This window comes from Pezoporus flaviventris, unplaced genomic scaffold, assembly GCF_033815535.1.
Source record: "Pezoporus flaviventris isolate CSIRO_AGI_PZ_B2104156 unplaced genomic scaffold, CSIRO_AGI_Pfla_v1 ptg000005l, whole genome shotgun sequence".
NCBI classification, from domain to species: Eukaryota; Metazoa; Chordata; class Aves; order Psittaciformes; family Psittacidae; genus Pezoporus; species Pezoporus flaviventris.
This window is the reverse complement of record NW_026892553.1, coordinates 7,330,877-7,344,443: the sequence shown is the minus strand read 5'-3', so window position 1 is coordinate 7,344,443 and position 13,567 is coordinate 7,330,877. Positions and strand designations below refer to the sequence as shown.

Here is a 13,567-nt window from a genome sequence, read left to right as displayed (position 1 = left end):
TCCTCCCTGGAGAGCAAGGAGAGGCACTCCAGCATCTTTGGGCATGAACAGATTCACATCTATCAAGCATTATTGTGCTGCCTTGACCACTCTTGAGCTTCCACCCCTTTCTTCCTGATAGGTGATGCTGCCAGCTTGCATTGCCTCTGTTTGCAGTATGCTTCCTTAGGAGAAGATACACAGATGTCTGCCCACAAGTTGCGTGGTCCCCCCGAAGGTCACTGACCCTGCAGGGATGCTTCACGTGGGAGCCTTGGGATACATGTGCAAGATGATGTCTGCTGTAGCGTTTCCCTGGGAGCCTGGCTGGAGAGGAGGATGGATGGATGAGATGGGCTGGACCTGTCCCGCCAGGCAGGGTTCCCCTTTGTACCGCTCCCGGAGCCGGGGTGCCAGCTGCGAGCCGACGCATGCGGGAAGTGCAGTGGGACCTGGCTCAGCTCCGAGCAGGTGGAGCTGTGGGAATGTGGCTGGGGAGACGGCTCGCTGCTGGGGGAAGGCAAAGGGTGCTGCTGCTATCGAGCACCTCCCTCCAGGTAACGGGGACAGGGTGGAGGAGGGCTGCGGGGCTTCATGGCTTTGTCTCCTCAGGGCTCAGGGTGGCTCTTGTCCCTCAGAGGTGCTTGCAGCAGCGTAGCTGTGGCACTGTGCTCAAGGTCCCTGTTGCCTAGCTGCCAGCGTTAGGAGCATGGTGTGGGGTAGAGGCAGCCCCTAATGCGGGGCGGGGGGGGAGCACTGTAGCAGAGGGGCCGGGCACTGGAACTGAGTGTGAGCCAAGCTGTTGTCCTTTTAGTCCTGGGCAGCGCCGCTAGACTCCCCCTGAAGCAGCACTGTGCTGGGAGCCTGGCTGCTCTGTCCTCCAGGGCTGTGGAGCACAGCCAAGGTGCAGAGATGCTCGTGAGAGGAATTGCAAAAGCTCTGGCCAGGTTTGCTGTAGCAAAGTTCAGGCTGTGTCCATTCTGTGCTGGCGTTGCAGAGCCCTGCTCCCTGCCCTGCCCCAGCAGCTCACCTCACCTCACCGTGCGTGCTCGCTCCGCGGAGCATGACCCCGTGTCCCGTACTTTGCATCCAGCCTTGCCTGGGACCGCGGTGCCTGATGCTCTGCTCCCTCTTGGGATTAGCTACGGCTGAGGAAGGCGTCAGCTGCATTGGCACAGGCAGCTAAAACAGCACAGACGATCCCTAGGGTCGTATTGCAAAGCCCAATGGATAGGGGCTTGGAATTGCTCTGTGTGTGTGTGTCATTGTTTAGCTAATCAACAGGCACGGGAAGTTCTTCAGTGCTGTCTTGCCTACGTGTACGTGCATATGTATGCGTGTGTGTGTATGTGTATATACGTATATTCGTAGCACTGTACATCTTGCTACTGTTTGGACCCTGTAAGCGCTTTTCTAGACAATGCCTGCACACAGCGAGCACCCGGTCGCCTGATCTTAGCAAGCCAATCTATGCAGGGATCTCGGGGAAGAACAGTTGGGGTTTTATGAAGCTGGCATAATTTACAGCTAAAATAGCACACCAGAAATCTGTCCAATACAATCTCCTTTGTAATCTTGTTTTCAGTTAAGCCTCCGGGGTGGTGGTGGGGGGAGTAAGGAAAGCAAACTGCAAACGGAGTTTATTACCCATGCCAGGGAGATTTGTGTGATATCTCTGTACCGAATAACCTCAGTTTGCCGAGGTTAACGCTGGCTGTGGGCTCCCCAGCTTCAAGGGGTGTCCCCTGTCCATGCCGGGTGCATTGGCTGCAAATCCTTTTGCAGATAGCTGTATGATGTGCTCAGGACCATCCTCACTGTGGAGCCGTCCCAATGCCTGTTCCTGTGGCCAGGCAGAAGGAGCAGTGGTGATGCATTCATGACCATTGTGTTGTGGCCTGCTCACTGGGAAAAGGAATGGAAATATCTCACTCCTGCTGCCTTTGTGGGCTGCATTTCTCTTTAGTTTTCAAACCACATATTGTCCCAGATCCCCTGCCAATAGCAGGGAGCGAACTGATAATGCAGCTGCTATTAATAAAGCAGCATTATTACATATTCATATCAATCAGACTTGTAATTCCACAATGTTTAAAGGGAAAACAAAAAGGCAGTGCTTCACCAGGGCAATGGAGGAAGGTGTCAGGTGGGATGGTGTTGGAGATGCATTTCACCAGCGTTGGCAGAGCCTGCTCCTCTCATGTTTCTTCTCTTGGGGATTCCCATGCTGAGTGGGCCCTGAGGTCCTCACCCATCTCCCCCTCAGCCTTCCTGCTCCCTGTCACCTCCGAGCTAAGAGGTGGGATCCCAAAGGTGTTTGTAGGGTCCCCAAAGCACTCTCTGTGCGGGGAAACAGGAGTGGTGTGAGACGGGGGAGCGCTGAATTCAGGCATCTGGGTTGGCAGGAGTGGCTCGATGCTCTTCTCCATCTTCTATAGAAATTTTCACATATTATGTAAATTGAAAAGCAAAGTATGGGAAATCTGGGTGTAAATCAGGGATGTATGTATGTTTGTAGAGCCATTAGAGAGGGAAGTATACCACAGAATCCTGGCCAATGGATAAATATACTTAAGCTGCCATTCCTGCAATAAAACATGCTTTCTGTCATTGCTACAGGATGAAAAAAAAAAAGTCCTGTCTCCAAAACTGTGGCAGCGTTTTATGGTAAGCCATAAATTGGAAGAGATACCTAATTATTCATGGAGTATTACAGAGGTGTCGGTAAATGACTTCACCATTAAGGCTGTACCGAGACGTAAAGCAAAACCCTCACTCACACTTCTTAATGATTTAATTCAGTGTCCAGATTCAGCCAAATGAACCCTGTGAGGCTGAGCCCGTGTTCCATGAGCGCTGGGCTGGAAACTTGCCTTACCCTCAGGCTGGGAACGTTTCGAAACGCTGCCGGGAGACCTCTGAGTCCTCCGACAAGCCCCGCAGTCCCTGAGCCTTTCCCATCCCCGGCGTGTGGCGGAGCTGCTCCCATCTCACCTCTGCTTCCTCCGGCTCCCAGCACATGCCAGGGAAGGGAGCAGGGCTGCTCCGCTGGGTTCCAGTGCTGGCAGCCCAGGAAGCGGGCTGGCGCTGAGCCCTCCCGACAGCGGCTTTCGGTGGCTGCAGCAAACAGTTTCCAAGCAACTCGGAGGCTGCTGGTCTAAAAGGACTCTTGGTAGAGGCATGTAATATTAAATGGAGTTATTAAAAGGCGTGACGCTAAAAGGGATGCGGAGAGGGCAGTCGATGTGGTGTACCCGACATCCTTGTGCCATCACTCATATCATAAGTGCTCTAACAAATCTGGAGGCCTGTCTTGGCTGAAATGCCCATAGAGCCCTAGCAGAACTGCAGGGTGTTGCAGGCAGGCTGCTTATAGGGCACTGCTGTCCTCACAGCTCGTCAGCCGGGTGCTGGACAGATGCAGAGGATGCAAAAGATGTGGTCCCTACCCCAAGGAACTGCATCTCAGGCCTCCTTCCAGGTCTGGGACCTGTTTTCAGCAGAAAACAGGCATTGCCTGGCTGTGGCAAAGCTTCCAGCGAGTGCTCCGCTCATCTGGGAAGAGGTGGGAGAAGGCTACTTGGTGGATCAGGTGGATCCATCTTGCTGTGCAGGTATTCAGCCTCGGTCCATGCCCCGCCATGCGTTTCCTCTCTGGAGGCTTAACTGCTTCTTTCACATCCTGTTTCCTTGCTCTGCCCCTCGTAATTTCCACTGTTTCAGTGCTCCTTTGCATCCTGCAGCCACTTCCATTGCTGTCTGCAGCCACTTTTAAGCACCCATCTTCCTCTCTTCATCTCTGCTGCTGCTTGCTCCCCTTGACTTTGGGCTGCAAGAAGGGGTTTTGCCTGTGTGAAGCCCATGGTCGGTACTGAGAATCACCACTCAGCACTGCATTCCAGCAGGAAGGCATCATCTGCAGGCACTTGAATCAATCTGTCCCTTCACAGGGAGCAGTTTGGAGGCTGCTCCATCCATTCCTATATGGGAACAAGCTGGGACTGCTCCTCCTGCTGCTGCCCAAGGTCCCAGAGGCTGACATGGTGCTGGTGGGAGGTGGCCAGGTCAGCAGGAGCGTGCTGCCATCAGCATGTACAACCAGCCCACCTTGGCTGTCACATCCCTACAGGGCTGGCTGCTCCTCAGCCCCATGCAAGCCTCTCGCATCCCGTGGGCAAGCAGAGATCCGAGCGCTGCGCTCTGGCCTGGGGCAGTGAATGTTGTGGCATCTCTTTGTCCCCTGAGTGAGAGGTGTCTCTGAGTGGGCTGGCAGCAAAAATCCCCATCAAACATCTCCAGAGGACCATGATGGTACCTGGAAAAGTCCAGATTCAATCCAGGGGGATCTTTACTGCCTGGATGCCTGAGCTGTGAGTAGTGAAAACCCAGGCTGCAGCTTGTTGGCCTGGGGAGGTTGGTGGTGTGTGGCAGCTGAGGGGTTTGGGTGTGTACAGGAAGCCCCTGTAGCATTGCTGTGTGTTCATAGGAGGCACAGCAGGATGTCTGTCTCCATCCCCAAGGGAAGGAATACTGGGACACTTCCCTGGCCTCAGTGAGAGAGGCCACCAGCATCAGCTCCTTCAGGTCTTCTTGAGTAGTCTTGGCCAGGCTTGCTCCATCTGAAGTGCAGAGCGCAGGATACTTGATTTTGGGAAAGAGAGAGCTAATTAAGAGCAGTCAGGAGCTGTATCAGTAACCAACGGGACTATTTATGTCACAGGGGATGTGTCAAGTGCCTGCCGCTTTGCTGTGATTATGGGTAGCAGGAGGCATCTGGCTTTTCATCACCTTGTCCATGAATTTAACTTTCTCCCTCTCCTGGGGCAGTGTGAGCTCAGGACGGGAGGGAGATAATGAAGAAGTGGGATTTTTTGCTGATCCAAAGCAAATCCAGCACATGTTGTGAGCAAACACTGGCATTGCAGGAGTGCCAAGAGGCCAAACTTGGAGAGCTGCCCAAGGACCAGGCGGCGTTGGGAAGGGACTGGGTAGCGAGGCAGGGGCTTGTGGAACAGATGGGGCATAGGAAGAAACTCCTGGATTCTGGATTGCTGGGCCACTGAAATCCAGTGATGAAGAGGCAGCTGCTGTCATGGTCTAAGTGCCAAAGTCTTGTCCTCAGGTAGGCGTTTTGCCCTCAAAATGGACAAAGCCAAACTGACTTTGCAGCTTTCCTCAGTGCAGTTTGGGTTGGGCTCTGTCCTGCTGTCCCACCCCCAAAGCACCAGGCAGAGAAGCCACATACCTCCTGAGCAAGTGATGCCACCGGTCTACATGTGGCACCCCCTACACGTGTGATAGCTGCACCGGCTGTTTGCAAACAGGCTGTGCTGGAGAGCTTCACAAAGAGCGGCGGTGACAAGAGGAGGGAGGGCAGGGTCTTCCCACAGGACCTGGAGCAGGAAGGGTTGCCTTGTGGCAGGGTCCCATGTGCCGGGACAGCCGGGCCATGGGGAGCATCCTCTGTGGTCCAGTTGGAAGGCGGGGACGCGGCTGCCCCAGAGCACCAGAGGAGATGCTTCACCATCTCTGGACAGACAGTGCTGGCAGCAGAAGGGGATGCTGGGCTGCTGGACTTGAGCGTCAGTGCCTGTGCTGCTGCCATAAATCTTCCCGGCATTGGTGTGTGGGGACAATGCAGAGACCATTCCTGCTGACTTATGGCTTCTCTGCTCCACAGGGATAGGAAATAGCATCGCATGGCTGGCTCTGCCAGCATTTACTGCATCATGAGTTGTCCTTCCTCCCCATGCAACGTCAGTGGGACTTGGAGAGTGGCTACTGCCAGGCAGGCAAGTGAAGGGAATGGGAAGCAGTGGGATGCCCCAGCAACAGCATCTTAAAATCTTCTCTGTCTCAGCACAATGAGTCTTGGTGGCCAAGTGCCTTCTTCTATGCCTCAGTTTCCTCATTCTTCCAAGGTGAATGATAGTAACAGCTCTGAAGTGCTTTGGGAGGAAAGTAAAAGACCAAGCACTGTCTCTGTCCCTGATGTTGTGGTCACTGGGCTGTGGTGGCCTCATGGAAGCCCCTCTGCTCATGGAAGCCCCTCTGCTCATGGAAGCCCCTCTCTGCCTCTTGGTGCTCGGAAGAGACAAGATGCAGCTCTTGGCTACACAGATTTTCCTTCTCCGTGGCTCTTTTCTTTCCTAGTCAGCATTCAGGGATCATCCTTCTGGTAACCAAGGTATTTGCATAATTGGTATCTTGTGGTAATTGCTCCCTTTCAGAAGAGGTGCGTATCATCCCATCCATCCCAGCGTTTCTTTGGGAGCTGGTGCTGTCTTTGAGGCCAGGTGGTTCCCAGAGCAGGGGTGGCTGTGCTGCTTCCCTGGGGCTCAGGGGATACCTCCCTGAGGGCTCAGGACAGCCTTTTGCCCACAGGCTCCTTGCACTATCAGTGGTGTCCTGCTGCAAGTCCCTTCCTCACCCCATGCCTCAGTTTCCCCTTAGCCACCCAGAGCTGGCTGGGGGAGAAGATTATCTCACACTGTGCTGTGGGACACGGGGTCCTGTCTGTGCAGGAGCTGCCTTCCCAGGGCTGCTCCCTGTCTCCCTGATGCCGTGGCGTGGAAAAGCAGCTGATGGGAAACGCTTCACAGCACTTGAGCAGCTACCGGAGCAGCGGAGCGGGGTGGGAGGCGCGGGGCTGTCACCCTGCCACGGGAGATGCTGCTCCATGGGGACGCTTTCTGCCCCGTGCCACCAGCAGCCGGGGGGCAAGTGGTGGCCAATGCGTGTGTGCCTGCGGCCGCCCTCGCCCGCCCGGCACCGTGACTCACTCCCCGGGGAGCAGCTCCCACACGGCAGCGTTTCCAAGACACCGAGGAGATGCCTCTGAACGGCAGCGGCTGCACAGGGAGTCCCGGTCCTTGTCCCGAGAGCCAGGGAAGGGCGTGCGTGTTCCCAGCCAGGGAAAGCGGGCAGCCTGCGTTGGGATGGAGAGCAGCAAAGCATGGTCTTACCCAGCGCTGGCAAAGGTTGGAAAGGCCATGAGGATGGGAGTGCTTGCTAGCCGGGATGGGGCACTGAGCAAGAGGAATGCCCAGCTCTAGGGCTCAGTCATCAGCCCCGGGGATGGAGGGGCAGGCAGCCAGCTCTCCGTGCTTGCAAGCAGGCTCCTGGGTTTGCTTTGTGGGGAAACAGAGCCTGTTCTGATCTTGAGTTATTTCTGTGTTACTCAGGTTCATGTGTGCTGCCTGCAGGCCCGGGGATGCCTGTGGGTCTGGGACGGGCAGCAATGCCTGCGGAGCAGAGGTTAAATCATCCCTGTGCTCTCTGGCTGCGAGAGGGAAAACAGCGCATCCTCTTCCACAGGCGGTGCCGCTGCTGCCTGACCTGACTGCTAAGCAGGGCCGAGGTTTCTCTGTGCGCTGAGCTGCACTGTGCCCCCATCCTTCTCTGGGTGGGAGCAGCGTGCTGTGTCTGTCCCTTCTCCCCTGCGCTGGCACTGCTCCTAGCACGGGCACACTCAGCTCCTCTTTATTGCCTGCTCTACCCTCCAGACCTTGCTCCTGTGCTGCCATCAGCCAGATAGCAGAGGCTGCTGCCACCCTGGCACCCATCATCTCCCCGGCTGTGTTAGGTATTGGTTTATCTGTATTGAACCTCATGTCATTTATCTTCCCAAAGGCTGGCAGGTAATTCTGTAGTCGCTATCCCTCCTAATGTGCTTGCCTCTCCTCTCTCCCTGCTAGTTTGATACCCTCTTCAAGTTTAAGCCCCCAGAAACGTATGTTGTCTTTCTAGTCCTCAAGGAACAACGCTGCTAAACCCAAATCCCAGTGTTGGTCTCTCTGGGTAGATTCTAATTCCCTTTCCCATTAAGCAGGATGCTGGATTAACAACCTCCTCATGGTCCTTGTCCCCATAGAAGTGCTCCAGCTGCAGGGGCTGGCTGCATTGGGCACAAGGGCTTGGCTGTGGTGAGGTCCATGCCCTCTCCTCCTGGCAGCTCTGACCGGGCCCCAGCACCCAGGGCTCAGGCTGGTGGTGATCAGGGTATCAGGAGGTGATACCTCCCACCTGTGTTAGGGCTTTAAAGCACTTCACACCCAAAGCCTTGCCTCAGAGACTCCACAGACCCCGTGGACCCCAGTGGTGGTTTCTCTCTGCAGCCACTGTGGCAGGCAGCTCGTTACCGTCTCACAAGCAGGGTAGGTGATGGGATGCAGGGCAAGGGGAGGCTGCGCTGCAAGCATCACCCAGGCTGTGGGCTCTTGCTGGCAGAGGATCTTTTCTGCAGGTTGGACAGAAGAGGCTTTGAAATGGTTCAGTGCTCAGCTGGGTTTTGTGCTTTGCTTTTTTTTCCCCCTCTCTCTTTAATGGGAATTGTATTCTGTGTGTGGAGCACTTGGTAATTCTCCTGGCTGCTGCTGCCGCGTCGCCTCCAAGCAGCTCTTGTGAGACTCCTTTTTACATTGCTGTACAGAGAACTCGAGCATTGGGTCTGCTCCTGCTGTAACCTTACTGATAGAGGAACATCTCACAGAAGGCATTAGACCCTCGTCCTGCCTGGGGTAGGGACACAGAAGAGAGACCTTGAAAGCAGCATCCCCACCGTGTTAGCTGCAGTCGTCAGCCTGGGGATCTGTGTGATCGCAGCCAGCACAGCACAGTGTGTGCCTCGCTGATGCTTACAGTGATGAAACACTGATTGTTGTTCATTTGTTTGTTGTTTCCTCAGTCAAAATCCACCAGTCCCAGAGGGGACCCAGGACTGAGATGGGCAGGGGGAATGGAATGTTCCCTGGGCTGTCCCAGAGCTGTGGGTTCCTACGGGGAGGGAAAAATATCTTGTACTGTGGGAGAAAAGCTGGATGCTCCCATCCCTTGGCTCTGTAAGAGGAGGATGCTGGGGTTTGTTTTGTCTCAGCTCTTCAGAGGCAATTTCTTCCCTTGCTACCTGTCCATGCAGGATGAGATCCAAGTCAGACACTCTCTGCTAATGCTGATAGTGATGGCTCGCCTGTGTTTACCTGCCCCTGGCAATATTCTTGCAAATGAGGAGCCAGCAGGGATGCTGGCATGTATAAGCCGCTGTGTGTGGGTTTTACAGGACCAATAAAGCAAAGCTGGGGCATGTGGTCAGGAGGAATCATGTTGGCATCCAGCCGGATGGGGAATGTCTGTTGTCCAGCCAGTTTGAGACTACAGTGTCTCATCACTTGCTCCTTGCACAGTCACCTGGCACTTGTTTAACAGAAGGTCCCAGTGGAAATGGCTTGAGCTTCAGGTGTGCTGTCCACAGCTCCTGCAGGCTCCTGTGCTGAGAGGTGGCAGTTTGTTACCCAAGCTCCAGTGCAGGCTGCTTCCCAGGAATCACTCTGCTCAGCACGAAGAGCAAGGGCCAGGTATATACCTGTGGGTCCCTCTGTGGTTTGGATCCAGAGCTCTGTTCCTGTCTGTCCAGCACAGAGCTGGGCCACATTAGCTTCCAGTCTCCCAGTGCTGCACAGTGTGAGCAATGCCTCCAGCCACACCTCTGTGGAGAATGGGCAGCATCTCTAGGTCAGGAACACTGCACCTCTGCCTCAGTGGCCCAGGGGGTTATCTGAGAACTCACCCTCAACCCTGAGCCTCTTACTGCCTGTATCCTCTGACAGGCCTCGAGCACTGCCTGCAGCAGCAGGATGGGGGGCTGTGGGGAGATGGGAGTATCTCAGCTGTCCTGCAGATATGTGGTACCACCCGTCACTACTGAAAACGCTGCTGCATGATCCATCCCCAGTGTGGGAATGGGCTGGCAGGGAGCCATGCTTCTGGAAGATCTGCTCCTCCTTCCTCTGCCGTGGGCTCCAGCATTTGCAGATGCTCTGGGTCAGAGGCTTTTGTCTCTCCTGTTTTTAATTGCAATGAGGATGATTGGTTTTGTGGTTGAACTTGAGCAGGGGAAGTCTGTGAGCTCTCCTTTCCCCCCCCCCCCCGGCACCCATGCGGGTCCCTGCCAGCAGCCAGGCATGACCAGAAGCTCCTCCATGGCTTGGGGGAGCTGGCTGAGTGCCCACAGGGTGCCTGAGCATCCCGGTGTGTTCAGTACAGAGAGAGGTCCGTGTCAGCCACCTTCCCCTGGAGCCAGGCAGGATGCCTGCTCTTCTCCACCATCATTGCAACCCCTTCCCATGCTTGCAGAGGGCCCCTTATCATACCTACCTAACAGGCAGGGTTTGTATGGATTTAGCACTTATTTGGTGGGCCTGGAGCCCCACAGCTTTCCCAAATGGATGTCCACTCTAAACAGAGGACAGAGCTTGTAGTTCCCATCTCCCTGTGACAGCTGCTGGCAGCCAGGATGTACTAAGGACCAGCTGGCTCCGCTGAGAGCGTTTGATTGTTGCTGCTGTCATTTTGATCACCTTTTGTATAGGCTAGCAGAAGGGGTTTAATCTGGTCAGGAAATGGGAGAAGCTGTGCCCAGCGCTCACTGAGGAGGCAGCGGGGCTGGTGGCTCCTTATCCACGTGTCTGGGAGGTGATTTTGATGCTCTTGGCCAAGCTGGGAGCATTGGGTAAAAGCGTTCCTGGCCCAGCCTCATGGGACTGCAGGTGTCCTTTGTGTTCCGCACAGCCCAGCTGGTGCCCAGGCAGCCAGGGATGCTTACCCAATGTCTCACAGCTGCCCAGAGCTGGTCGCTGCCTCAAAGCATCGCTGTGAGCAGGCAAAGGAAGGGGTAGAAAGCTCCCAGAGCTTCAGCTCTGCCTTCCCGTTCTTGCGACTCAGGACAAAGTCATCTGATGTGTCCCTGCCAGTGGCTATGAATTGTCATTCACCACAAGTGCCAAGGTGACAGCTGTGGAGGCCACAGGCAGTGGTTTCGCTTGCAGATGAGGAGCAGCTCTGTAGATCCTGGCTCTGTGATGCTCTCCAGATGCCAACCCAGCCGGTGTGAACAGGCATGGTGGGTTAGCAACCACTGCCGGGCTGTGCTGCCTCTCCTCTGAGGCTTGGTCACTGCCCACAGTGGGTTTGACCTGCCACAGGACGGGTTCGTTTCAGTCCCTTTTGGTGAAAACAAAGTAATGGAGCTGTTTGCTTCACACTGCAGCAGCCTGGGTGCACAGACAGGGGCAGATGGCATGTGGCAAAGGGAAGGGATGAGGATGCAGAGCAGGGATGCGTGCCATGGGACTCGGTCAGTCCCACTGGGTCTGACATAGGGAGGTGTCTTGCCCCATGCCGAGCATTCTGTGCCACCACCAGCTTCCCTGCTGGGGTTGTTCCTGGAGGGCTGTTGCAGTGTGCTTGTGACAGTGGGACTGTCGCACAGGATCTTCACCACTTCTGCTGTACCCACAACTCCAGCCCCCTCCCCTCCATGCCAGCCCCAGCTCCTGCTGCTCCAGGTGCAGACAGTTGGTGGTTCCAGCCTGATCCCATCAGTCCATCATGGTCTACAAAGCCTGTGGGCAGCAGACTGCGGGCATCCTCCTGCAGGAGAAGAGATGCCAGAGGCCAGGTGACCGAAGAGGTGATGTGGGGAGGCAGCACTCCCATGCGCTCGGGGCTCTGGGTGCTGTGGCACAGCAGGGGTGCCGGTTGCAGGGCGCTGTGCAGGAGCGTGTTGCAGCTAATGCTGTGTGACAGTTTGACAGGTCCTCCTGGCACAGCCAGAGCTGACATGCCATCTTCAGAGCTGTCACTTTCTGGCTTCCACACAACAGTGTTTATCGTAAACTGTAAGTAACTTTCCCCCGGTGTTTGGGGAGTGAGCAGGGCTGTGGCTTTATTTACATGTTCTTAGGAAGATGCTCAGCTGTGGGTTAATGGTCTCTGGGCTGTATCCTCCAGAGAGATGGAACTGGGTTCCAACATTCCTATAGTCTGAGGAAGTGATGCTTAGAAGTGCTCACAGTGCCCTGGCTGGGGATTAGGTAAGGATGGCATGGGCTCCTTGGGGCTGGGGTAGCTGTGGAGCCCTGCAGGGTCAGGAGTTTCACATGTAAAACACAGGAACAGGACACATTGCTGCCTTCCCCAGCCCCTTGGACTTGAGCAGCGTGCTGTATGGACCACTGTCCTCCTGGCAGGAGCTCTGGGGCACAGGATGCCATCACACACCAGGCTGGGGGGATGCTTGTGGTCCCGTGCCTTCCATTTCTCTGCTCCATTGGGTGTTCTTGGTGCTCTCTGAAAGCAATGAGGCTTCCAGCGCTCAATCCCTTCACCCTCAGAGAGGGAACGCGCACAGCGAAGCTGAATTACCGGTGTGTCTGGAGAGGCAGGGAGCTGGAACAAGACAGGCTCTGACAGCTGCTTTCAGGTCTGCGAGAGACTGAGCAACGTGTCAGCCACGCACAGCTCCTCGTCTTGCACAGCGTCTACCCCCGTTCTGCCCGGCTGCTTTTCAGCATGCACAGCCTGTCCATGCCTCAGGAGCTGCCTGGCTCTACCTGTCCCCCCTGTGAAATGCGTTCAGGATGGGTGCTGGGGTGGCAGCCATGGGCTGCTCCATCATGAGGCTGGGGCCGTGCAATGGGGGTGTGCTGGTCCCTACAGTGGGGCTGGGAAGCAGCATGTGTTTCCAGGCTGAGTCATGCTGAGGATTTGTCTTGTTCCTTGTTAAGAGTCCAGATATATTTGCTTGGCAGAAATCAGCTTATCATCTACCCTTCTCCTTGTCCATCCATCCATCCATCCATCTGCCCATCCATCCATCCATCTACCCATCCATCCATCCCTCCCTCCTTCCCAGCTCCTTCATGTAGAAGCAGAGGAGCATCTGTAGGGAAAAAATCTGCCTGGAAGATTTGAGTTGCTTTGCAGGGCTGTAAGGTCAGGAAAGCAGAAGCTGTTGCTTGCTATGCAGAGCACGGAGCTGGTGTGCTGGGCAAGCAGGTACTTACTCAGCTACAGCTGCAAGGGCCGGTTTTGTGCTGCTGGTGGGGCTTGCATCGATGGGAGGGGGGAAATGATGCTGCAGGGGGCAGAATGGGATGGCAGGCGAGCAGGGGAGATTGAGACATGCTGTCCCCCATGCTGGCCAGGAATCATAGCTCTGCAGGAGAACAGGACACCCACACCGCTCTGTCCCCCCGTGCCGAGTTGTCTCTGCTCGGCTGCTCTGTGCCTAGGTCATTTAAGCTTTGATTCAGCTCTGAAATTGCTTTGGCTGAAGCTCTGTCTCCGTTGTTTTCAGCCTGTGGGAGCATCGCTGACAGTGTCAGAAAGATAAATTGGAGAAAAGGAGAGGGAGAAAGAGAGAAAAGAGGAGAGCAGAGCGGGCTGGGGTGTCCCAGCAGCTGCCTGCTTCCAGCACACGCTGCCCTGCTGCCCTGACCCCTTCTCTGCAGGGATGAGACACCCTCCTGGGCATCCCCCTTCTGCCAAAGGGGTTTTTCCCCTGGGAATCTCTCATCTGCCCTGTGTGAGCCTGGTTTGGAAGCACCAGGAGCACAGCCTCTGAGACCTGCTCTGTATCTGCCCTGCTGGGGCTGAGACACCGAGTCCAGCTAAAGCCCTCTGCACATCAGTGGGGAGCACTGTAGCAGGGCTCTGAAGGTGAACAGGAAAGAGGCAGGAGACAAACCCAAGCAGGACAGACAGTGAGAGGGTTCCTGGGCCCTTGGGGGTCTCAGACCAGACCTGTGTG

At 55.6% G+C, this 13,567-nt stretch overlaps 1 protein-coding gene and 1 long non-coding RNA gene across 3 annotated transcripts in view; both read left to right on the top strand.

Annotated features, from left to right (window-relative positions):
* The window catches only part of LOC133265431 (uncharacterized), a 223,902-nt gene that overhangs the window by 172,225 nt on the left and 38,110 nt on the right, over positions 1-13,567 (top strand). The window lies entirely within an intron of this gene.
* FRMPD3 (FERM and PDZ domain containing 3) overlaps positions 1-13,567 on the top strand; it is a 53,136-nt gene that overhangs the window by 3,828 nt on the left and 35,741 nt on the right. The window contains exon 1 of one of the 2 annotated variants that reach the window (XM_061445928.1): positions 367-536. The exons of the other annotated variant lie outside the window; for it this stretch is intronic. The gene's annotated coding sequence lies outside the window, so the exon portion shown is untranslated. Of the gene's footprint in view, positions 1-366; positions 537-13,567 lie in introns of those variants that run through there. 2 annotated transcript variants of the gene reach the window in all.